General features: G+C 42.3%; 1 protein-coding gene across 2 annotated transcripts in view; it reads left to right on the top strand.

Moving 5' to 3' along the window:
* Positions 1-18,372: 18,372 nt before the first annotated feature.
* The window catches only part of exoc2 (exocyst complex component 2), a 143,640-nt gene continuing 135,252 nt past the window's right edge, over positions 18,373-26,760 (top strand). The window contains exon 1 of one of the 2 annotated variants that reach the window (XM_060917805.1): positions 18,373-18,460. The gene's annotated coding sequence lies outside the window, so the exon portion shown is untranslated. Of the gene's footprint in view, positions 18,461-24,172; positions 24,353-26,760 lie in introns of those variants that run through there. The other variant, XM_060917806.1, reaches the window with a different exon arrangement.

The raw sequence follows: 26,760 nt of genomic DNA on the forward strand, positions 1-26,760 counted from the left end.
AGTTGAAGCTGTTCTGTACAGAGGAACGGGCTAAAATTCCTCCAAGCCAGTGTGCAGGACTGATCATCGGTTACTGGAAGCGTTTAGTTGCAGTTATTGCTGCACAAAGGGGTCACACCAGATACTGAAAGCAAAGGTTCACATACTTTTGCCACTCACAGATATGTAATATTGGATCATTTTCCTCAATAAATAAATGACCAAGTATAATATTTTTGTCTCATTTGTTTAACTGGGTTCTCTTTATCTACTTTTAGGACTTGTGTGAAAATCTGATGATGTTTTAGGTCATATTTATGCAGAAATATAGAAAATTCTAAAGGGTTCACAAACTTTCAAGCACCACTGTACATGGCATGGTGATAAATTAGCTCAAAATGGAGGATCGGAGTTGCAGTCAGCTCTGTGTTTTAGTATAGCGGAAATGGCGATGAGACCAATAGCCTTCCGGCTGTGATGTTACGGACGTCAAGGTTATTCACTCAGACCGCTACTGATATGAATCATTTTAATCACAAAAATTACTATATTAGATTTATTGTTAACGCTTAAAACTATTCCTGTGCCATTCTTGAGGTCTCAAGGCATCTATAAACAAAAAGTGATGCCATGATTCTGCGTATATCCTTTAAGGCTTTCATGAAGTGGATCAGGTGTGTTAAAGTTCAGAAAATGTGTACAGGAATCCCCAGAACTGGAGCAAGAGGCTTTCAAGGAATAAACCACCCACTTAGTGATGTAATATGTATGGGGTGTTAACATGGAGAGACTGCAGTAATTACGCTATTCTTCCGTGAAAAGTACAGGAAATCATGAGATTGATATAATTCTCATGAGGCATCACTATCACGATATTCCCCACAACACCACACACAACACAATGTGATGTAAATCACAAAGGCCAAATTGTTTTTGATTCTTCTGATTAGACCAGCATAATTGAAAAAATGTACTTCCTACGAGTCCTCATCAAAGGGAGAGTTTCCTTGCCTTGCACAGATAACAGCACATGCTGGGTGGGTGGTCTGCACCAAGCAGTGCACTGACGTCTTGGGAAAGTTGCATATGAATTCAGTCTAATTCAACAATCCTTTTAAAGCAACCAAACTGTATAAAATGTGTTCAGTGAAACATGGTTGAATGGGCAGAATGGAAGGTGCAGGAACCGTCACTGCAATGGTTGGCTTATTCCTTTAAGATGAATCTTGATTGAACGTGTGACAGGTTTGTGTTATTGGACCACAAAAATACAAACTCTTGTGTTCCAGTATACAAGTATAAGCTGCAAAACATCAGGGGCAGAGGATGGGGATGTTTAGGGTTGGGAGTCTTAATTGGGCGGCACAGTGGTGCAGTGGTTAGCACAGTCGCCTCGAAGGAAGAAGGTTCTGGGTTTGAGCCTAGTGGCTGACGGGGGCCTTTCCATGTGGAGTTTACATGTCTGCATGGGTTTCCCCTACAGTCCAAAGACATGGTTAACTTCCATGTGTTTGGGGAGTCTGCCACATGTTCTGGTTAACTGGTTACTCTAAATTGCCCATAGGTGTGTGAGTGTGCAGAAAGGAACTGGCCACCCTACTGCTGCAATAGAGGCTTTGCACCATCACGTGACCCCATAGCAACGGTAACTACGCTGCCATGGTAGGGGGCACACTTGTAGTGCTTCATTCAGATGAGTTAGTTGTTATTGATCGGTATGGGAAGGTTTTTGGATGTGCAAATCATTTATAACAAAGCAAAGACATCAGATTTTTTAATTTACCAAAAGTAATTCATCATCGGAGGGAAAAAAACTAGAGATTTCTAAACATAGAAGGGAAAATAGGAAAAAAAAAACATTCGGTGGGATTCGGTGTCGAATGGACAGGTCAAAAACCCTATGGTATGCTCACTTCATTTCCACAGAGGTAAGAATAAAAAAAACAATAATTTCACAACTGCAGTAATATTCATGCACAGTGAAGTGAAGTGAACATGAGCAACACAGTGACTCTGCAGAGCCTCACCTTCACCGAGACTTAACAAGTGCATTTACATTCGGGGACCCTTCGTAGCGTGTTGTGCACACGCTTGGGACCCAGTCATTATGGGAAACACCTGATGCTGATTTGAGCGCAATCAGCATGCATTGTAAGGACACAGAGGCTTTTCGAAGTATTATCATTATCACTGTCATGTTTGTTTGTAGCCATGTTGATTGACCCTGCTTTCGGTTTCGTTTGTGTTTTGCTTTTGTAAATATCACGCCTGCTAATAAACACTCTTCCTGCACTTAGAGTTAGATCTGTCTACCACCGCATACCTGACAAAATACTTCACAAAGTCTCTGTGAAAACAGTGTCCTTATATGCGCATGCTGATTGCGCTCAAACCTGCATCAGAAGTTTCCCCATAATGACTGGGTCCCAAGTGTATGCACAATGCGCTCCAAAGGATCCCTGAATGTAAATGCAGTTCAAGTCTCGGTGAAGGTGAGGCTGTGCCGAGCCACTCTGTTGCTCATGTTCACTTTACTGTATAAGAATACAGTACATGAATATCGCTGCAATTGCGATTTTCTTTTTGAATTCTTACCTTTGTGGAAATGAAGTGAGCATACCATAGGGTTCTTGACCTCTCCATTTGACACCGAGTCCCACCAAATGTTTTTCTCCATTTTTCCCTTCTATGTTTAGAATCTCTGTCCCCACCCCCGGCATAGTTACCGTTGCTATGGGGTCATATGATGGTGCAAAGCTTCTATTCTGTCCAAGTCAACCAGACATGGTTTGCCTCAAGCCGGGATTGGGTTTGGCAGTGATGACAACGTCTTTCTAATTTGCATATTCATAAAATCTGGATTTCCTGATGACAGTAAATATGTACAGTGTAGAGACTTTTTCTTTCTGAACTCTCATGTCAAGCAATATATTATCCAAAATAGGACAAAATTAGGGCGGCACGGTGGTGTAGTGGTTAGCGTTGTCACCTCACAGCAAGAGGGTTCGGGTTTGAGCCCTGTGGCCGACAAGGGCCTTTCTGTGCGGAGTTTGCATGTTCTCCGCGTGGGTTTCCTCCGGGTGCTCCGGTTTCCCCCACAGTCCAAAGACATACAGGTTAGGTTAACTGGTGACTCTAAATTGACCGTAGGTGTGAATGTGAGTGTGAATGGTTGTCTGTGTCTATGTGTCAGCCCTGTGATGACCTGGCGACTTGTCCAGGGTGTACCCCGCCTTTCGCCCGTAGTCAGCTGGGATAGGCTCCAGCTTGCCTGCGACCCTGTAGAACAGGATAAAGCGGCTACAGATAATGAGATGAGATGAGATAAAATCTGGATTTCCTGATGACAGTAAATATGTACAGTGTAGAGACTTTTTCTTTTTGAACTCTCATGTCAAGCAATATATTATCCAAAATAGGACAAAATTAGGGCGGCACGGTGGTGTAGTGGTTAGCGCTGTTGCCTCACAGCAAGAGGGTCCAGGTTTGAGCCCTGTGGCCGGCAAGGGCCTTTCTGTGCGGAGTTTGCATGTTCTCCGTGTGGGTTTCCTCCGGGTGCTCCGGTTTCCCCCACAGTCCAAAGACATGCAGGTTAGGTTAACTGGTGACTCTAAATTGACCATACGTGTGAATGGTTGTCTGTGTCTATGTGTCAGCCCTGTGATGACCTGGCGACTTGTCCAGGGTGTACCCCGCCTTTTGCCCATAGTCAGCTGGGATAGGCTCCAGCTTGCCTGCGACCCTGTAGAACAGGATAAAGCGGCTAGAGATAATGAGATGAAATGAGATGAGGACAAAATTATAGCCAATGAAAGTCATGTTATAATCAGCTAATTACTAACCATAGCTATTTAATAAAACTACACATCCCTTTCATTTTCATTTCATTTTGTGTGAAAAGAACCAGCCGTGTTTTCCTGCATTTCGTCAATTCATGCCCAGACCTTGGCATCGTTGAAAAAGAAAGGTACATTAGATTACATGACATTGCATGGAATTTAGCAGACGCTCTTATCCAGAGTGACGTACAACGAGTGCAAAAGTCAGGTAGACAAAGTGCTGAACTTTAGAGGTAGACAAGAAAGTTCTAGTGCCAACTGAACAAGTGACAGCAATATCTAGTGTAATATGCAGTTGAAATACCAACACTCAAACAGCCAAGGAAACAAACCAACCATATAAAGTATAACTACAGTAAATAGAACTCAAAACAGCTAACCCCAGGCTAGACCTTACACAGCCTGGGTTGGTCTAGACCGAAACGCAGTTACACAGTGGGCAGGGAAGCAGGGGAGAGGTGCAGCCTGAAGAGGTGAGTCTTCAGTCTGTGCTTGAAGGTGGTCAGGAAGTCAGCATTTCTGACCTCAATGGGAAGGTCCTTACAATGACATACTGTGAACTTCAAACACTACTGCGTCCTCTTTCAAATGCAAAGCATGCACTATGCAAAAGAGGGCAGTATAATGGCCAATTCCAAAATCCAGGAGTGTTTCATTACGGTCCAAACTCATCAATGTTCATGCCACAAAATTTGCATACACCAGCCCACATTCTAGCCCAGGCAATATTACTTCCACGCAGTGGCGACTGGTAGTCTTTCAAACAGGGGAGGCTGGTCGGTTACGATATTTCCAGATTTTAAAAGAAAAAACATCAATTTTGCCCATACTCTTGCCTCTGATCTGGCTGATTGTTGGCAGGGTCATAAACTGTGAAATAACAGGTTCTTTTGGCTCATTAGCCTACTGTCCAATATACATGATGGTGGTGGGGGGGAGGGGTATATTTTAACATTTTATATTTTAAAATTGTGGCATGTTGTTTAAAAATTGATCATTATTGAAAGCAGCTCTTTGTCAGGAACCTCAGCAGTAGAGCTGGGTGCCACACATTTCATTCAATGACACTTTCCCTATATTTTACTTATTTTGACTGAGAAATGTTTTATTGACAATTTTGATAACCCTTCACTTTTAATCCAGGTCTGTAGTGTGAAATGTTCTCGGCTGTGTTTTTGTTTAAAAATGTTTTCCAAATTGTAGCTGTGTTTAATTCATATCCAGAAAAATATATATTCCAATATAATATACTCAGCATAAACATTTTAAATAGATTCTATATTTTTGGTCCATCCATGACATATTACTAAAGTAGCCTATTTACTGTTGCTGATGTGGGTCACCAGCCCACGTTTGACCAAATCATGGATCCGGGTTTAATCAAGAGGCATGACCAACAATACATTTTCCTTGTCACTGAACTTGCTGTTAGCCAATTCACTTTCTCGTACCAGGAGAGCTGAAAGGAACAAGTATTATTCCCTACCTTTTTCACCAAGTCAATTTGAGGCGTTGGTCTACCCTGCTCTTTAATTTTAATTTTTTCCTCGAAAGGAAGACTGGCAAATGGCTTCGCCAAAATTAAATCAGCAATGCTTGGCATCCGTGCGCAGCTTTCTTGCTAGCTGACTAGCCCCCTCAAGTTCAAGTTCAGTCACTCAAATAAACAAAATTTCTGGAACTAAGATAGCAAACTTGACAACACTATATTTACACTTTATTTACAATGAAAATATATACAAACTAAAAAAGCTGGTAGAAACCGTATGTAATGAATGAAATCGAAATGTAAGCTGATCTCCTACAATACACCACAGCACTTGCGAATCCGCATGGGCCTGAACTGAAATTCACTGCTGCCTGTCTATAGTTGAAACGAGCTGTCAATCAAAGAAAATATCCGGCCGCTTTCACCAATCACCAGTCTCCTCGCGGAAACTGCCATGTCCCTCCCACTGTGAGGCTGGGAGTCCGTGGGCGGGCATTTTCGCAGTATTTGTCCAATAACCGTCTTGCATTTTGAGATTGAAAAGCGCAGAGCTCCCAAATGCCATTGAAGTCCACTGAGGCTGGGAGTCTGTGGGACTCCGTGGGCGGGCGTTTTCGCAGTATTTGTCCAATAACCATCTTGCATTTTGATATTGAAAGCGCAGAGCTCCCAAATGCCATTGAAGTCCACTGAGGCTGCGCTGCATCGCGCTGTCACGAGGGGGAAAAACTCACGCACACATTAAAGTTATAAGGGAATGATTTCGCACTGTAGTTGGGTTGAGCACATATATTTCTATGATTCTGGATCTGAAATAGCAATGTTATAAGGTCGGCTATAACATAAGCCTAGCGCAATTCATCCTACACGATGTTCGTCATTTTTAGAGGAGGCTGAGCCTCCCTCGTTGTCTTAGAGCAATCGCCCGTGCTTCCACGTCCTGCACCAGTGGCTGCCTAGGCAGTAGCTCAATCCTAAATTTTTGTTTTGGATCAATAAAGTATCTGTCTATCTATTTACCTATCTATCATGGACCTGCACAGCTGAAACTTCAACAGTTTTGCAAGTATTGTGAAGAACGAAACCATGATAAACTCACTGAGGGATTCACCAGCCTTCCTCTCAGAACTGTCGCATGAGCATAGCTAACTAGACAGTATGATGACCTAGTTTATATACACAGAGGATCATTTTATTTTCTTGCCTGGGTCCCCGTCAAAGAAAACGGTTGTGTTGTCATATAAATCTACTGTCATGTCGGTGCTGGATGATGCTTCAGAGTGCTACTTCCAGGTTGCATGTCTGGACTGTATTTCCCAGAGTGCACCAGGGTCTGTGGACATGGACACCACACCCAATCAAGCCCTAATAACTCACACCAGCTGTAAACCAGCCAATAGATGACTTGCAACCACGTGATCAAAATGTGCTACGTCATGAGTGTCCGCCATGATGGTGGATATACAAAGCAAGTAGGATGGCGGCCGCTGAAAACGGTGCTGAATTTTCTCAGTATTACCACGATTTGAACGATCGAGCGAAGATAGGTGTGTGTGGTTTTGACCCATATTATTTTTAAAAAGTCAGACTTTTCTGAAGATAAAACGCTTCTACCAACTATCAAGTATGAATACAGGTCATTTCATCCGAAGCCTTTTTCCTACGGACTATTTTATATTTCAGGTATTTGTTTGTTCAAAAAAAGAAGGAATTCTCAATGGAATTTGACCGAACCAAAAGACATTTTTGTAAAGCAAATGAGTGCCGTAGTATGGATCATGTTAAATCTTTAGGCGTTGAGCAGCGCTCTCATGGGGGCTTTGTTCGCAAATCCCAGGCCGAGGCACGGTCCTACTGACCCAAGACCGTGCTCTTTAGAAGGAGGAGGCTTAGAGGGAGGTGCCTGTAAAATTTGGCTTCAGTGTGAGCTCCATTCCCCGAGTTATTAATTTTTAACGCTGGCTGGATCATGTTAAATCTTTAGGCGCCGAGCAGTGCCATACATGTCAACCTTTGGTCAATCAAACCTGTATAACCAACCTCCAAAATCCGTATTTCCCTTATAAAATCCGTATAAGATGCAAATTAAAATAATTTACCTAAAATTTGAATGATAATTAACAATGATATATCCCAGTGACTTTTTATTCAATATTAATAACAATAAACCTTCAGAATGAATACAAAGCTCCAATGTTCGACAAAAACACAAAGTGTCACTCTAATGTTCTGAATTGTACTCCATGACAGCTTTTTTTAGCAGTCTGCACCAATACCTCACGAGGCTGCATGTCACAGCAAGTGTCTGTGTTGATCTTGCCGGAGTGCCCATTCAGAATCTTTTCAGTCGCTATTGAAAGTCGCTCAGGTGGAAATACGTGTTTCAAACAAAATGTTACTTCCCGGTTGGCGGGATTCTCGCAATGTGGTGTGTGCATGATCAAAAGTGGAGTGAAGTCTCGCTACCACAAGATAATGCGCGATTTCATAAGACTCTTTACTGGCTGTTTGTGCTTTCTGTGGTGTACAGTACGTTTGTAAATGTTATGCACTCTTTTATCATCGTGGGAATTGATTATAGCTCTAAATAAATATTGAAGTTTTTTTAAAGAATCCGTATAACTTTATTTGTACGCCCGTATACTACGTTTATTGAATCAAATCCGTATAAAATACGGACATTCTGTATAGGTTGACATGTATGCAGCGCTCTCGCGGGGGCTTCGTTTGCGAACACCGAAATACCTGAAATATAAAATAATTGATAGTGCGTATGAAAAAGACTTTCGACGAAATGTCTTAACTATTTGACGAAATGGTCATTGGACAAAGTGTCCTGAGCCCCTCGTCTCCTCTCTGTACTAAGTCTCCTTAAGTTTCCTCGCCCTCTTTCCAAATCACGGACAGAATTCAAAAAAATCGGAACGTGCCACGGTCACAAGTACTGTTGTGACTACAACCATATACAGCACAAAGATATGGCATAGCTAAAAGAACACTTAAAGCAGTGGAAAAACAAAGAGAGTCGCGCACGCGTGACTATGTTTTGTGTGGAATGTTGCTTGACCCCGCATTTGTATATCCACCAACATGGCCGACATCTGGGTTTCTATTTTGCTTCACCGTCACTTGCAAGTCAAAGATATGTGGGTTGCATCCGACGTCACATCCGCCTTATTAAATATACAAGACATGAAGTGGTGGTCAGCTAAGCTCACTGTTCACAAAGCATTACTATCGCTGGGGCACCTTGCTAGTCGTTAAAATGCCCTAAGCTTGTGTTGTTTTGCGCTGTTTGAATCAAACAAACCGTGAAACTGATGAAATTTCTTCCCGTTTCCCCGTGAAGTGATAAACAGTGAAAGCGCAAAGGATTTTACCAAAAGATGAGGAGAAAGGTGGCTCTTGAACCTTTCACTGCAATGGAAGGGAGCTGAATCAAAGAATGCTCGAGTTTGCAGTGATCACGTCGTGAAAGGTTTGTAAATTCCTCTGATTTATTTCGTTTGGATTCGCAAGTCACTTTTCTTGCCATTTTCCATTATTTGGTGATGTTTTGAAATTCAGGAGACGCTCAAGTCCTCGGATGTGTTTTTGTTTAATGTTTGATCGTGGGTGCCATGTTGTAAACTAACGTGTATTTTTTCACTTTATTTCTCAGGATGTCCAAACAATGTTTACAATGACGGGGATGTAGATTGGGCTCCTACACTGAACTAGAGAGATAAAATAATTGAGACACTCCACGTAAACACAAAAGCAGAGCTCATGAGTTAACAGCTTCCCCGGCCATACAGTTACAGTGAGTCGTGATAACATCTCCATCCTGTTTCACCAATAGTGAGGCCTTTAAAGGGGTTTCTGTGGATCTTTAGCTCTGCCAAGGAGTTTATGTTTTCGGTAGCGTTGGTTTGTTTGTTTGTTGGTTTGTCTGTTAGCAACATTACGGAAAAAGTTCTGAACGGATTGCTCTGAAATTTTTTCCAAAGGTGTGACTGGGCACAAGTAACAATCCATTAAATTTTGGCGGTGATCCGGATCACCGTCTGGATCCCGGAATTTTTTAAAGGATTCTTGGCGGAGGTCTGCGCTCTCCGAGTGCTTTTCTAGTTTGTTTGTTTGTTTGTTGGTTTGTCTGTTAGCAACATTACGGAAAAAGTTCTGAACGGATTGCTCTGAAATTTTTTCCAGAGGTGTGACTGGGCACAAGTAACAATCCATTAAATGTTGGTGGTGATCTGGATCACCGTCTGGATCCTGGAATTTTTTAAAGGATTCTTGGCGGAGGTCTGCGCTCTCCGAGTGCTTTTCTAGTTTGTTGGTTGGTTGGTTGGTTGGTTGGTTTGTCTGTTAGCAACATTACGGAAAAAGTAATGAATGGATTGCTCTGAAATTTTTTCCAGAGGTGTGACTGGGCACAAGTAACAATCCATTAAATTTTGGCCGTGATCCGGATCACCTTCTGGATCCCGGATTTTTTTAAAGGATTCTTGGCGGAGGTCTGCGCTCTCCGAGTGCTTTTCTAGTTGGTTGGTTGGTTGGTTGGTTTGTCTGTTAGCAACATTACGGAAAAAGTTCTGAACGGATTGCTCTGAAATTTTTTCCAGAGGTGTGACTGGGCACAAGTAACAATCCATTAAATGTTGGTGGTGATCTGGATCACCGTCTGGATCCTGGAATTTTTTAAAGGATTCTTGGCAGAGGTCTGCGCTCTCCGAGTGCTTTTCTAGTTTGTTGGTTGGTTGGTTTGTCTGTTTGCAACATTACGGAAAAAGTAATGAACGGATTGCTCTGAAATTTTTTCCAGAGGTGTGACTGGGCACAAGTAACAATCCATTAAATTTTGGCGGTGATCCGGATCACCTTCTGGATCCTGGATTTTTTTAAAGGATTTTAAAGTGCTTTTCTAGTTGTGAATGATTTACCTGGAAGAGAAGAGCAAGGAGGATTGAGAATCGAGTGGCTGTGGTTTGTTTACGCTTGATACTAATTCTTGTAGCGTCCTAGCAACCACTGCAAAGACGCAGACAAAAATCCCCAAAATTCTGACTTCCCGGGGCAAAAACGATACAGGATTTATCTTGTAGTGTCCTAATCCCCAGATCTTTAACCCAGGCACAAATAAAACATGGTACTCCTCCATGCTCTTCCAGGTTTTTGTCTGTTTGTCCATATAGAATGATGTCTGCAGCACCAGGGAGTTTGAGATGTTGGGGAAGTCAACGGATGGATAATTTTCCAACTTGTAGGAAAAATCCTTCTTTACTAGTGCATAAGGATCTATCCCATCGCAAAGAGCAATTTTCTGAGGGTATCTTGACCGTGCATTGGCCTCGAAACTGTGAAAATAGTCAGAGACGGTTTCACTAGCTCTTCATATAACGGCAGCCAAATTGCTTTGCCTGACCACCATCACCACCACTTCATTCACCGGAAGTAAACTCACAAGCAAAAGTCACGTGACTGAATACAACTTTTTAGAGAGACCAGAGCTCATCGACATATTAACGAGCCCACAAAAAAGGGAATATAGCTTGTTTCATTCTAGAGCCAAATCGTAGGGTTGTCACTGGGCGTGTAAAAATGCATCTGGGCATTTTTCACCCTGACCAAAGTCACATACCTTCTGTGACAACAGAGAACAATTTAAAATACTGAATAAATGTTTTCTACGGCACCTTTAAAATGTGAAATCTTGTGAGATGAAAATGAAAAGGAAGAAGGGAAGCTAATTCTATCAGAAACACCTTTAACAGGAATCTACAAATCAATGTGAGCTAGATATCTGACAGGATATAAAGTGAGAGTATCTTCTCTGAGATCTATTTCTGTTAGTGGAGCAAAAATAAACAAAACATTGTGTCAGAAATGTCAGTTACTGAATATTAATTTCTTGTTTATAGCACTGTTCTGTAAAAGTAATGTTGCACTCAAAATTCTACAGATATACTGATAATAACATCATTAATGGAATAATAAACAACATTCTAGTTGCGCTCAGGGTGGCACGGTGGTCTAGTGGTTAGCACTGTTGCCACATGGCAAGAAGGTTCTGGGTTTGAGCCCAGCGGCCGGCAAGGACCTTTCTGTGTGGAGTTTGCATGTTCTCCCCGTGTCTGTGTGGGTTTCCTCCGGGTGCTCCAGTTTCCCCCACAGTCCAAAGACATGCAATGAGGTTAACAGTTGTTTCCCATTTCCAGAAATGGGAGGGTTGCGGCAGGAAGGGCATCTGGCGTAAAACTATGCTCCAATTAATGAGACATGCTAGGGTCCACATAGCAATGACCCCACACACATAAGTGGGATAAGCTGGAAGAAGTGAGTGACTTTAGTTGAGCTCAATTAGGAACTCGAGAGAAGTACCTGAGGTTGAAGAACTGTCAAAGCCAGAATTTATAAACTATGTTGATAGTGCTGTAATTTGCAACAAACATCTGGGTTTTATGTCCTGTGTAGCATTTTGGGGGGAATAATGATAGGTTTCAGATTTAATAATCTCATCTCATCTCATCTCATCTCATTATCTCTAGCCGCTTTATCCTTCTACAGGGTCACAGGCAAGCTGGAGCCTATCCCAGCTGACTACGGGCGAAAGGCGGGGTACACCCTGGACAAGTCGCCAGGTCATCACAGGGCTGACACACAGACACAGACAACCATTCACACTCACATTCACACCTACGGTCAATTTAGAGTCACCAGTTAACCTAACCTGCATGTCTTTGGACTGTGGGGGAAACCGGAGCACCCGGAGGAAACCCACGCGGACACGGGGAGAACATGCAAACTCTGCACAGAAAGGCCCTCGCCGGCCACGGGGCTCGAACCCGGACCTTCTTGCTGTGAGGCGACAGCGCTAACCGCTACACCACCGTGCCGCCAGATTTAATAATAATAATAATAAGAAGAATTTGCATCAAAATCTAATCAGTTGTTCCTTGGCCCATATGCACCTTTACTCAAAATTCCATCAAAATCTGTTCACTACTTTTTGAGTTACATTGGGAACGGACAAACAAACAAATCAACAGTCAAACAAGCAGAGGTAAAAACATCCTCGAACAAATTTGGCTGAGGTAATAATAATAATAAGAAGAAGAAGAAGAAAAAAATGTGAGTGTGAATGGTTGTCTGTGTCTATGTGTCAACCCTGTGATGACCTGGCGATTGTCCAGAGTGTACCCCGCTTCTCGCCCGTAGTCAGCTGGGATAGGCTCCAGTTTGCCTGCGACCCTGTAGAACAGGATAAGTGGCTACAGATGATGGATGGATGGATGGATGGATGGATAATAATAATAATAACAACTCGAAGGGCACACAGTAGAGTGCATTCCTCTGCCAAGCTGCATATTATCAACATCAAAATGAAGTCACTTGAACCTAAGATAATACTAAAGGTATACACCAAATTTCGTCAAAATCCGTTCACTACTTTTTGAGTTATTTTGGGAGCAGACAAAAAAAACCCTCCTGGATCCGCATACATATCTAGATTTGCATCAAAATCTAATCAACTGTTTGCAAGCCCATGGCTTACCTTTCCTCAAAATTTCATCAAAATCTGTTCACCACTTTTTGAGTTACATTGGGAAGAGACAAACAAACAACAAACAAACAAACATAATCCCCTCCAATGAAGTTGGCTGAGATAATAATAATAATAATAGGGCGGCACGGTGGTGTAGTGGTTAGCGCTGTCGCCTCACAGCAAGAAGGTCTGGGTTTGAGCCCCGTGGCCGGCGAGGGCCTTTCTGTGTGGAGTTTGCATGTTGTCCGCGTGGGTTTCCTCCGGGTGCTCCGGTTTCCCCCACAGTCCAAAGACATGCAGGTTAGGTTAACTGGTGACTCTAAATTGACCGTAGCTGTGAATGTGAGTGTGAATGGTTGTCTGTGTCTATGTGTCAGCCCTGTGATGACCTGGCGACTTGTCCAGGGTGTACCCCGCCTTTCTCCCGTAGTGAGAGAGTAAGAAACAAAGTAGGTTTCGACAAGGAGATCATGAAATATCTGTGAATTTTCTCAGTAAAAACATGTCCATGATCTTTCCACCATGCTTACCTGGATGATAACGTCCGGGTTTTCCTCAAATTGCTGACTGTGCTAAAAAATATTCCATCTCAGGTAACGAGTGGTGTCATCAGACGACAAGATCAAAGGGCGAGGCAGGTCTTCCGGTTGATTAATTAACCAATAATAACTGTTGTAACTGAAACTCACCTTTGTAAAATTGTTATTTTATTGGTAAATCTGAAAAGATGTCGATAATTATGGACTGTCGATATTTGTAGCCGCTGCTCTCATTAAAAATTCAGGGCTGGAGACCGGCGTTCTCATCATGGAGTTTGAAAGATGACACAAGAATTAGAATATGAATTTTGCATATTTTAATTTTACATACATACACCACCACCTTACATTACCATTACATCATCATTACCATGCCGGACCAGAATGGAAATAAGTGTTATACGTGTATCTTAATGAACACTATATATTTATGTATTTTGTGCATTCATCTCATCTCATTATCTCTAGCCGCTTTATCCTTCTACAGGGTCGCAGGCAAGCTGGAGCCTATCCCAGCTGACTACGGGCGAAAGGCGGGGTACACCCTGGACAAGTCGCCAGGTCATCACAGGGCTGACACATAGACACAGACAACCATTCGCACTCACATTCACACCTACGGTCAATTTAGAGTCACCAGTTAACCTAACCTGCATGTCTTTGGACTGTGGGGGAAACCGGAGCACCCGGAGGAAACCCACGCGGACACGGGGAGAACATGCAAACTCCGCACAGAAAGGCCCTCGCCGGCCCCGGGGCTCGAACCCAGGACCTTCTTGCTGTGAGGCGACAGCGCTAACCACTACACCACCGTGCCGCCCTGTATTTTGTGCATTATTTTACTAAATAAAATCAATCAATCAACCAACCAAACGTGTGCTGTGTTTAATAAAGTCACATTTTGCCAATGTTTTTCTTTGCTTTGAACTTTGCCATGGCCATTTTAACCCCTAAAAATGACTGGTTATGGTTTTGTGATTTTTAAGTCATTACTCTAAATACAATCCTCAAAAAATCTAATCTCATCTCATCATCTCTAGCCGCTTTATCCTGTTCTACAGGGTCGCAGGCGAGCTGGAGCCTATCCCAGCTGACTACGGGTGAAAGGCGGGGTACACCCTGGACAAGTCGCCAGGTCATCACAGGGCTGGCACATAGACACAGACAACCATTCACACTCACATTCACACCTACGGTCAATTTAGAGCCACCAGTTAACCTAACCTGCATGTCTTTGGACTGTGGGGGAAACCGGAGCACCCGGAGGAAACCCATGCGGACACGGGGAGAACATGCAAACTCCGCACAGAAAGGCCCTCGCCGGCCACGGGGCTCAAACCCGGACCTTCTTGCTGTGAGGCGACAGCGCTAACCACTACACCACTGTGCCACCATCCTCAAAAAATATAATTTTATATAATTTTATAAATTCTGTCAAATGTGAAGGACTTCCAGGGAACTCTAGATTCTTTCAGAGGCAGTAAAATCACGTCTCAAACAACTTTCCAGGCAGTTAAAAGGTCCAGCTGCCTGCATTTTCGTCCTATATTTTCTAAAGTTGTTCATTTGGTTAACAGTCTTCCGGTTCCAGCTTGTAATCTTTTGGTTGATCCTTTTCCATTCTGGGAATCCCAATCTCCATAAGTTGACTTGGATTTAGTCCCTAAAATCTCTAAACAAGAGGATAGTAGTTGCTACATGTTACAATCGGCATTAGAACACATTCAACTCGAATACAATCGAGACTTACATACATTTACTGATGGTTCAAAAAAAGATTTTGATTGTGCATCTGGCGTTGTAATTCCAAGTCTAAACATTCAAAAAGATGATAAAATCTCAACCGGTACTATTTTTAGAGCTGACTTACTCGCAATTATAAAGGCTTTGGAACTTCTTATTGATAAACCTCCTTTTCAAAGTGCGATATTTTCTGATCCTTGTCTGTTTTACAAAAAATTCAAAAGGAAGATAATGACATAGAATTATTAGATTTCTGATATCTTATGTACCAGCTTTATCTAATCGGTGGTGAGGTTATTTTTTTGTTGGATTCCAGCTCATGTGGGTATTAAAGGAAATGAAATGGCTGATAAATTGGCCAAAAGTTCTATAAATAAAACCTATTATTTTTTCGTGGTCCGGTTTTCATCAAATCATGCGCTCTGACTGGCTCGCGAGCAGCCCGGAATCCTACGATCCGAACCCCGGTTACGGACCTTTGGCAACTTGCTCGTTCACAACAACAACAAACATAGTAGCGATTTTTTTGTCAACATTTATTTTCGCATTTCTCAGTATAATAGCATTAATTTTACAGCATGGATAGTGATAACGACAGCAAAAGCGAGTTTTACTACCCTGATGAAGACGAAATAAAAGAAAACATTTCAGGAGAAAGACAAGTAGCAGGTTTGTTTGAAATATGGTTTCCCTTTCAGGCGCTCTCATTTTCTGTTAGAATTTGGTAAAGAAAAATATAAATATATTATTTACCAGCTTAAGATCGGTCTGTATCGTGAAATACCGTGACCTCGGCATTGAAAATACTGACCTCGGCCCAGAGGGCCTCGCTCAGTATTTTCAAGACCTCGGTCACGGTATTTCACGATATGGACCTCCCAGCTGGTAAATAATATATATTTATGACATTCATGACCCTTTTACCACTTCTGATATTACAAAACATATCAAAGATGTTATTTTTACAATATGGCAAGACAGATGGGAAAATTCTCAAACTGGTAGATGCCTCTACCAACTTGAACCAAATATTACAACACATGCCACATATTCTCACAAAAACAGAAACAAACAAAGGATAATTACAAGACTCAGATTTGGAAAATGTCGACTTAATGATACACAATTTCTTTTTTAAAAAATGACCTCCAGTCAATGTACAACTTGTGGCGTAAAAGAAATTGTCAAACACCTGCTTCTAGACTGTATCAAACAGACAAACTTTCATGATAAAATTATTCAAAAAATGAGAAAGAAACTATGAGAAATTCCATCCATCCGTTATCTGTAGCCGCTTATCCTGTTCTACAGGGTCGCAGGCAAGCTGGAGCCTATCCCAGCTGACTATGGGTGAGAGGCTGGGTACACCCTGGACAAGTCGCCGGGTCATCACAGGGCTGACACATAGACACACACAACCGTTCACATTCACACCTACAGTGGTGCTTGAAAGTTTGTGAACCCTTTAGAATTTTCTATATTTCTGCCTAAATATGACCGAAAACTTCATCAGAGTTTCACACAAGTCCGAAAAGTAGATAAAGAGAACCCAGTTAAACAAATGAGCAAAAATATTATACTTGGTCATTTATTTATTGAGGAAAATAATCCAATATTACATATCTGTGAGTGGCAAAAGTATGTGAACCTTTGCTTTCAGTATCTGGTGTGACCCCCTTGTGCAGCAATAACTGCAACTAAACGTTTCCGGTAACTGTTGATCAGTCCTGCACACCGGCTTGGAGGAATTTTAGCCCATTCCTCCGTACAGAACAGCTTCAACTCTGGGATGTTGGTGGGTTTCCTCACATGAACTGCTCGCTTCAGGTCCTTCCACAACATTTCGATTGGATTAAGGTCAGGACTTTGATTTGGCCATTCCAAAACATTAACTTTATTCTTCTTTAACCATTCTTTGATAGAACGACTCGTGTGCTTCGGGTCGTTGTCTTGCTGCATGACCCACCTTATCTTGAGATTCAGTTCATGGACAGATGCCCTGACATTTTCCTTTAGAATTGGCTGGTATAATTCAGAATTCATTGTTCCATCAATGATGGCAAAACGTCCTGGCCCAGATGCAGCAAAACAGGTCCAAACCATGATACTACCATCACCATGTTTCACAGATGGGATAAGGTTCTTTTGCTGGAATGCAGTGTTTTCCTTTCTCCAAACATGATGCTTCTCATTTAAACCAAAAAGTTCTATTTTGGTCTCATCCATCCACAAAACATTTTTCCAATAGCCTTCTGGCTTGTCCACGTGATCTTTAGCAAACTGCAGACGAGCAGCAATGTTCTTTTTGGAGAGCAGTGGCTTTCTCCTTGCAACCCTGCCATGCACACCATTGTTGTTCAGTGTTCTCCTGATGGTGGACTCATGAACATTAACATTAGCCAATGTGAGAGAGGCCTTCAGTTGCTTAGAAGTTACCCTGGAGTCCTTTGTGACCTCGCCGACTATTACACGCCTTGCTCTTGGAGTGATCTTTGTTGGTCGACCACTCCTGGGGAGGGTAACAATGGTCTTGAATTTCCTCCATGTGGACACAATCTGTCTGACTATGGATTGGTGGAGTCCAAACTCTTTAGAGATGGTTTTGTAACCTTTTCCAGCCTGACGAGCATCGACAACGCTTTTTCATAGGTCCTCAAAAATCTCCTTTGTTCGTGCCATGATACACTTCCACAAACATGTGTTGTGAAGATCAGACTTTGATTGATAGATTCCTGTTCTTTAAATAAAACCAGGTGCTCACTCGCACCTGATTGTCGTCCCATTGATTGAAAACACCTGACTCTAATTTCACCTTCAAATTAACTGCTAATCCTAGAGGTTCACATACTTTCGCCACTCACAGATATGTAATATTGGATCATTTTCCTTAATAAATAAATGACCAAGTATAATATTTTTGTCTCATTTGTTTAACTGGGTTCTCTTTATCTATGTTTAGGACTTGTGTGAAAATCTGATGATGTTTTCGGTCATATTTATGCAGAAATATAGAAAATTCTAAAGGGTTCGCAAACTTTCAAGCATCACTGTACGGTCAATTTAGAACTACCAATTAATAGAAATTTCTATATTAATAGAAATTAATATAAACAATTTACTTTTACATAAAGAATTTTATGGTGACATTTATAAGTTTATTATTGAAAAAGAAATAAAAATTTAATTATAAAAAACAGAAACTCGTGTTTAATGTGTGTGTGTGGGCGTGTCCATAAAAGAAGCTCAAGATGGGGAGGAGCTAAAGACCGCGTGACCCGGAAGTGCTGTTAGTGCAAAAACAAAAGGGAGCTGCTAATAGTTGAGAAGATTAGTCGAGAATTCCGTGAGTAATGATGTATTGTTTTATAAAATGTCCTCGACGCTGTAGTAGGAATGTCAGAGAGTTATAACAGACCTGGTTTTCCTCAACGCGGCCCTGACAAATGTCTCCTATCTGGTAGTTTAAAATGCTAGCTTGTTGGCTAAGTGTTTTTAGCTTGCTAGCGGAGTTTTGCGCGACAACAACTGAACCAATTTGACGTCGTTATCAGCGGCGCCTCAGCTCACTTTTCTGGAATAATTTATTGTGTATGAACAGGAGGCTCAGTCTTCTAACACTGAAGACATCATTACATTACCATGGTTACAGTGGTGCTTGAAAGTTTGTGAACCCTTTAGAATTTTCTATATTTCTGCATAAATATGACCTAAAACATCATCAGATTTTCACACAAGTCCTAAAAGTAGATAAAGAGAACCCAGTTAAACAAATGAGACAAAAATATTATACTTGGTCATTTATTTATTGAGGAAAATGATCCAATATTACATATCTGTGAGTGGCGAAAGTATGTGAACCTCTAGGATTAGCAGTTAATTTGAAGGTGAAATTAGAGTCAGGTGTTTTCAATCAATGGGATGACAATCAGGTGTGAGTGGGCACCCTGTTTTATTTAAAGAACAGGGATCTATCAAAGTCTGATCTTCACAACACATGTTTGTGGAAGTGTATCATAGCATGAACAAAGGAGATTTCTGAGGACCTCAGAAAAAGCGTTGTTGATGCTGATCAGGCTGGAAAAGGTTACAAAACCATCTCTAAAGAGTTTGGACTCCACCAATCCACAGTGTGTCGAAATGGAGGAAATTCAAGACCATTGTTACCCTCCCCAGGAGTGGTCGACTAACAAAGATCACTCCAAGAGCAAGGCGTGTAATAGTCGGCGAGGTCACAAAGGACCCCAGGATGACTTCTAGGCAACCGAAGGTCTCTCTGACATTGGCTAATGTTAATGTTCATGAGTCCACCATCAGGAGAACACTGAACAACAATGGTGTGCATGGCAGGGTTACAAGGAGAAAGCCACTGCTCTCCAAAAAGAACATTGCTGCTCGTCTGCAGTTTGCTATAGATCATGTGGACAAGCCAGAAGGCTATTGGAAAAATGTTTTGTGGACGGATGAGACCAAAATAGAACTTTTTGGTTTAAATGAGAAGCGTTATGTTTGGAGAAAGGAAAACACTGCTTTCCAGCATAAGAACCTTATCCCATCTGTGAAACATGGTGGTGGTAGTATCATGGTTTGGACCTGTTTTGCTGCATCTGGGCCAGGACGGCTTGCCATCATTGATGGAACAATGAATTCTGAATTATACCAGCGAATTCTAAAGGAAAATGTCAGGACATCTGTCCATGAACTGAATCTCAAGAGAAGGTGAGTCATGCAGCAAGACAATGACCCTAAGCACACAAGTCGTTCTACCAAAGAATGGTTAAAGAAGAATAAAGTTAATCTTTTGGAATGGCCAAGTCAAAGTCCTGACCTTAATCCAATCAAAATGTTGTGGAAGGACCTGAAGTGAGCAGTTCATGTGAGGAAACCCACCAACATCCCAGAGTTGAAGCTGTTCTGTACGGAGGAACGGGCTAAAATTCCTCCAAGCCGGTGTGCAGGACTGATCAACAGTTACCGCAAACGTTTAGTTGCAGTTATTGCTGCACAAGGGGGTCACACCAGATACTGAAAGCAAAGGTTCACATACTTTTGCCACTCACAGAGATGTAATATTGGATCATTTTCCTCAATAAATAAATGACCAAGTATAATATTTTTGTCTCATTTGTTTAACTGGGTTCTCTTTATCTACTTTTAGGACTTGTGTGAAAATCTGATGATGTTTTAGGTCATATTTATGCAAAAATCAAGAAAATTCTAAAGGGTTCACAAACTTTCAAGCACCACTGTACTTGTATCCCATGTGCCAAAAATAGCTGAAGAGCAAATTCAGCTTTGTTTGCTGATTGTTTTGTAATGTGGTATTATTTAGAACTAGAATCAGTAGACTACTGCGTGAATCGTTAGGGTTGGCAAATATGCTTAAACATGCTCTGATTTCTATACTAACAACTCGTTTGCAGGAACCCGTATGTCAAACACTTCACAATCTAAGATTAAACAGGACATACCATTTAAAAAAAAAAACCCTGCTTTTTCTTGTTGCTTTTTAAATAAAAGATGTAGATGTGAATTGGGGGCGTACTGGGCCTATCACAGTCGACACTTACCTTCCCATGGCCATAGAAAGAAAATAGTCTCCTCCCATTTTTTATGGTTCCACCCCTTCTTAGTATGTGACCGCCTGTAGCCATCTGAATCAAGGAGATGAAGCAGTTTATGTAAGTTACTCAGCAAACGATACATGGATGGAACAAGCAGAGATGTCAAGGAGAAAGCGCAAGTGTGCTGTTCCAGGATGCACAAAAGAAAACCCAAGGCTCTGGTCACACTACAGTTCGTGATGGGTTTGCGAATACTTGATAAAATTGGTCGGATTGCCACCAATCATGCAATACACTACGAACGTTCTCCGAGCTTCGCGAGTTGTTTTTTTGGTGCGTCTCCGCCTTGTGAGTGGTCAAAAACGTCGCAAAAAATTTCCATGCGTGCATTGAAACTTGGTGGCGATGTTTTTGTCGGCAAACTAAGCAGCAAATACTTGCAGATGGTTTTGGGAATGTTTCCCAAAGCTCAGGGAGCCTTCTTCGAGCCTCTTGAGAATTGTTTGTCTCGAACCTATGTCCCTGATGTTCGCGGGAGCTTCATCACTGTGGCTCTGCACAACCTAACCTTCGCCGAGACTTAAAGTGCATAGGGGAGCCTTCAGAGTGCGTTGTGCGCGTGCTTGGGACCCAGTCATTATGGGAAACATCTGATGCTGATTTGCGTGCAGTCAGCACACGCATGTAAGGATGCTGTTTACATAGAGACTTTGCAAGTACTCTGTCATGCAGCGGTAGACGGATCTAAGTGCAGAAAGAGTGTTTATTAGCAGGTGTGATATTTTACACAAACGGCACCGAAAGCAGAGTTGTGAACATGGCTCGAAACAAATGTGACTGTGATGATGATACTTTGCAAAGCCTCTATATCTTTGTGTGTGCTGATTGCGCTCAAATCAGCATCAGGTGTTTTGCATAATGAGTCCTGTGGGTAAGCACAGCCGCTCGAGCGTGTAAAGGCGAGACGGTCAAGTGTTCATCTGCTGCATGACCACAGCTTTTAGCCTGCCTGTATATCGCCAGCAAAGCACCTCATTTTCATCGATAGCTCACCGCAAAGCATCCTATGCTGTCGTGTGAGTCTGTATGTTCTTCCAAGTGTCCGGTGAACTCTTTCTGGCCCTTATGTCTGAGAGGGTGTAAATCTCGGGCCGGGCCGCCACCATACCCACTAGGGTATTTAGGCAGAAAAAGAAATTTACCAGTCAAAAATAATATTTTATATAATCCTGATAAGCGCCGCAGGTGCGAAGACGAGCGCCGCAGGCGCGAAGTCCCTCTAGGGGGGTCTGGGGGCATGCCCCCCCAGAAAATTTTTGAAATTTAGACTTCATTTCCTGCATTCTAGGACATTTTCAGGGTGAAATGGCGTGTAATTTTTGATCAGAAATATTGCATATTTTTACTTTGTATTTTTTTCAGTTTCACTCCTGAATGTATCAGATGTATGTATGGTGTTTGATTTGGTAACAAAAGTGAAAAGAAAATAAACAACAATGAATTGTATATAATCTTTTGATCTAGTTACAGTATTTAATAAAAAAAAAAACCAACAGTATTCTATTTTACCATACCCCAATGAACCCCCCTTGTTAATCAATGTATCACACATACCTTTTCTGTCTTTTTGTGGAAAAACGAATCAGTTTTTGTCACATTCAATTTGGGGCGTTTGTTGGGATTCATCTTGATCCAGAAGAGTGAGTCAGCAAAAAAAAATGCGGTTCTCCCGCCAAGAAAGAGGAAACTACAACGCAGGGTGTTTGGCAATTTTCGACCAATCAGAATTCGCGATTTATTCAGTCCGCATGTTACAAGATTCAGTGCGGGCCAAAATGGCGGAAACGATGAAATATTCTGATTTTTCATTTCAAGTTTTCAGTATTTTTCGTATTAAACTGTGTTTCTTACGATTTGTAAATGATGGCGGAACCACACACGGACTGGCCATCGGGAGTAGCGGGAGTTTTCCCAGTGGGCCGGTGGTTCAGTGTGGGCCAGCGGAGAAAAAAAAAAAACAGTTGCGCACTGGCCTTTAATATAATAAGCAATGTTAACAGTTTCTTTAACAAACTGTTAACATTGCTTATATTAAAGGCCAGCGCGCAACTGTAATAAGCAATGTTAACAGTTTGTTAAAGAAACTGTTAACATTGCTTATCATATTAAAGGCCAGCGCGCAACTGTTTTTTTTTTTTTTTTTCTCCGCCGGCCCACACTGAACCACCAGCCCACCGGGAAAACTCCCGCTACTCCCGATGGCCAGTCCGTGTGTGGGCGGAACATAACTGGATTTATCGGATGACATGTGGGAGTATTCATGTGCGAAAATTTTCGGCATTATCGTCCGTTTCAGTATCCGTCTGTGTGTATACTTGCCCGTTGAAATCGGCAATTGCCCGTCAAATTTACGGGTGGACGGGTCTCTGCCTAATACCTTAATACCCACTTTATTTTCTCATTAATAAGCTGAATTTTTGTCTTATTAGCTTAAAGTGCATATTCTGGACCAATTTCATTTTTTTTTTAAATATGAAAGAATGTCCCTTTACACACTCATCCAGAAGGGTAATTTTGCACAAGGTCATCTGTCTACAGCAGAAAAAAATAAAATAACAAAACGCATCTGGAAAAATCCCAAGGGAGTCTGGAGCCAGATTCGTGATGTTACGTGTGGAAGCGCCAGCAGGCTACGCCAGCTTTGCACAGTTTCAGTGCACAGCCTGTGTAGACCAAGCGCTCCCATTTCTCTCTCACTGTCCGGTCTTTTGGGAAACGATGAGTACTAATCCCATCATGATTGGTGTTGCTACACCCTCCTACGATACATCTGTTACCCATTTTAATAATTACGCGATAACGTTGAAGAAATTTGCAGAAAACCACCAGGTCGTTTTCTCATAAACAAACCAGCGCTGATGTAGAGGGAGGCGTCCCGCACGCGACGTCACGAAAATCAATGTTTGCTGGGAAATCCAAATGCCAGGTTTTTTCAGAAGCAGACCAATTCGCCTCAAATGGCTCGATTTCAACTGAATTTTTCTGGTATTGTGCAAGGTAAAAAAATTGCGCAAAATGTGACTGATATTTGACCGACGTTTAATATAAAATAGAATTACATTGCTCTTGCTCCTGAATTTACCCGTGATATGCACTTTAAAGTGCAGGAATGACTGTTTATAGCTGCTATAACGTTAGGGATAACTTGTTCCATGGATGTTCCGCAACATTAAATGTAACTATGAGTTGAATATAAATGAAAATATAATCACAAGTTGCTGTGGTAAAAGAGGAATAAAACACTTTGACATGCTGCTATAAGAAAATAATCAACTCCACGCTGATAACAGTAACGCCACTTTCTGTTGTGCTGTATCACACTTGGCTGCTGTTATTCCTCACTTACCGCCTGCACTTATTGCCTTCGCTCAGGAAGTATAAACTCGGGCACAGATATGGAGTTCAACTAGATAATGAGCCAAACGTGTTCCCAAGTCAACAGAGATGTGTTGAACCATGTCAGTCTCTGGATGAAGGAGCTTAAAATGTTCTGCATGTAAGAGGGGACCAAGATCCATTGACATCTCCATCGTATTTGGATAACCATCCATCCAGCCAGCCAGCCAGCCAGCAGGATCACCGGGGAAACTGGAGCCAATCCCAGCTGACTTTGGGTGAGAGGTGGAGTACATGCTGGGCAGGTTGCCAATCTATCACAGGACCAAGGGCCTCTGCATGCTCTTGCGACAAGGCTTTCACAGATAGCTTTTCGCAGATAGTTGTAATTTATCGTTGAGCGGGGAGTAATAGGCGTGTGTGATGTTATTCACCGCCACAACGCAAGGGGGCATGAAGTCGCGAAATCGCTAGGAGTAGTTGGTGGGTGTGGTTAGTGGAGTGTTTATCCGCCGGTTACTTATAATGACTAGAACTGGAGTCGTATAGATGTACGTGCTTCCTCACTTCCTCGATCAACCGCTCTTCGTGCTGCTCCATCTTCACTCGTGTTTTTAAAAATGGCGGTAGTGAAAACAAACCAAACCGGGAAAGTAGGGAAGCGGAAGTGCGTGTACAGCGGATGTAGAGTGGACCAATCAGAGCCCTCTTGTCTGCGACGCTGTCTGCGAGGCTTCTGCGGTGGTCACAATTTTTGGGAGGTGCGTGCAGAGCGTCTGCGAAGGGGGGGGGGGGCTACGCAGACGCCATCTGCGACGCTATCTGCGAGGACTGCATTGTCAGCATAAATTGGCCTTAACAGACAAACAGATGAGCAACGATTCACATTTACACCTATGGACTATTTAGAGAAGCCAGTTGACCTACATGTTTTTGGACTGTGGGAGGAAACCAGAGCACCCAGAGGAAACCCACACAGGCACAAAGAGAACGCCCAAACTCCACGCAGAAAGGCCTCAGTTGGCCACGTGGTTCGAACCCAGAATAACTGGTCACTAATCGCAAAATGTATCAAAATTACTGACGTTTATCAGATAATCGGTCACAGTATGAGAATATTATCAGGTATTTGTCAACCAAATGAGACACACACGATCATAACGTGATGGCATTCTGTACATTTTTCACTGGTTCTGCATACCTGTTAACAAATGTCTTACTTGCATTTCAAGCCCCGATTTGTTCAATTCCATCAGATTAAAATAAAGGCAAAATAAATATCCACTGCGTGTCGGGCTAACTGAAACACTCGGATACTTGCTGTATGTGTGCAAGATGAATAATTAGGGGTGTTCACACGGCACATATTTGCATCGATGCTGCACCGATGTATTTTGTTGCGATATATCTTACACCGGTGTAAATTTTGTGGAGCGTTCACACGTCACAAACCTGCTTACTAGAGAGAAGCGTGTCAGCACCGGTGCAGCCCCACTTGCGTTCACGCGGCAGTTTTTGCGACCGTGCTATACGATAGTAATAATGCGGAAATGAAATACGCGCATGCGTGAAAATGTACTTCCTTTTCCCGGTTGTCATGGCATCACCAAGCGCCGGGAAGACAACGTGGATGAAGACACCAGTGTTGCCAGATACTGCTGACGTTTTTCAGCCCAAAATATGTTCAAATCCGCCAAAATGCACTTAAAACCGCCCAATCTGGCAACACTGGAAGACACGCAGTTCTGTTGTTGGTATTCGCCGTTTTGGAAGCGCAAAATACCAGGATGCAAATTATGCAATACCCATATGTAATCAACTCCCCTCACGCGTAGCGAGTCTACCCCTGTAGCGTTCAGACGTCCCGTTTTATATCGGTGCTGCCCCGCAAACTAGCATTTACTCCGGAGTAAATTTCTTAAACCACCTCCCGAGCAGGGTTAGATTTGCACCGGTTTAAGCAGCTTTCAGGGGCTACACCGGTATAACTTTGTACCATGTGAACGCTCTACCAGGGCAGCCCCGGTGCTACACCGGAGTAAAAGTTACCGTGTGAACACCCCTATTGTTATCCCCCGCTGGCCGAAAGGCCCAAAGGGGGATTATGTTGTGCCGATGTCCGTCCCATCCTGTCCCTCACTCGAAAGGTGCTGACCTTCTGAAATCAACTCCTCTCACTATTTTTGGAGGAATTTCACGAAACTTGGCAGGATTCTTTGTTCTATGTCGGTAATACGCATATTGTAATTTTGTTCAATTCGGTCACATTTTACCAGAGTTACAGCCGTTGATTAACAAAATTATACTTTGACAATTTCATGAGTGTTTTTTCCTTCTGAAATCAACTCCGCTCACAATTTGTGGAGGAATTTCACCAAACTTGGTAAAAGGCATTGTTATATGTCGGTACTCCGCATATTATTTTTGTTCAATTCGGTCGCATTTTACCAGAGTTACAGCCCTTGATTAACAACCTTGTACTTTGACAATTTCCTGAAGGTGTGCTCGCCTTCTGACATCAACTCCTCTCACAATTTTTGGACGAATTTCTCGAAGCTTGGCAAAAGACCTTGTTATATGACGGTAATACGCATACTGCGATTTAATTTCGTTTATGAAAATTTGACCAGAGTTTTGATGCTTGATAAATAACTTGTACTTTGACAATTTCATGAGGGTGTACGTT

The sequence above is a fragment of the Neoarius graeffei genome, chromosome 3 (assembly GCF_027579695.1).
Source record: "Neoarius graeffei isolate fNeoGra1 chromosome 3, fNeoGra1.pri, whole genome shotgun sequence".
Taxonomy (NCBI): domain Eukaryota; kingdom Metazoa; phylum Chordata; class Actinopteri; order Siluriformes; family Ariidae; genus Neoarius; species Neoarius graeffei.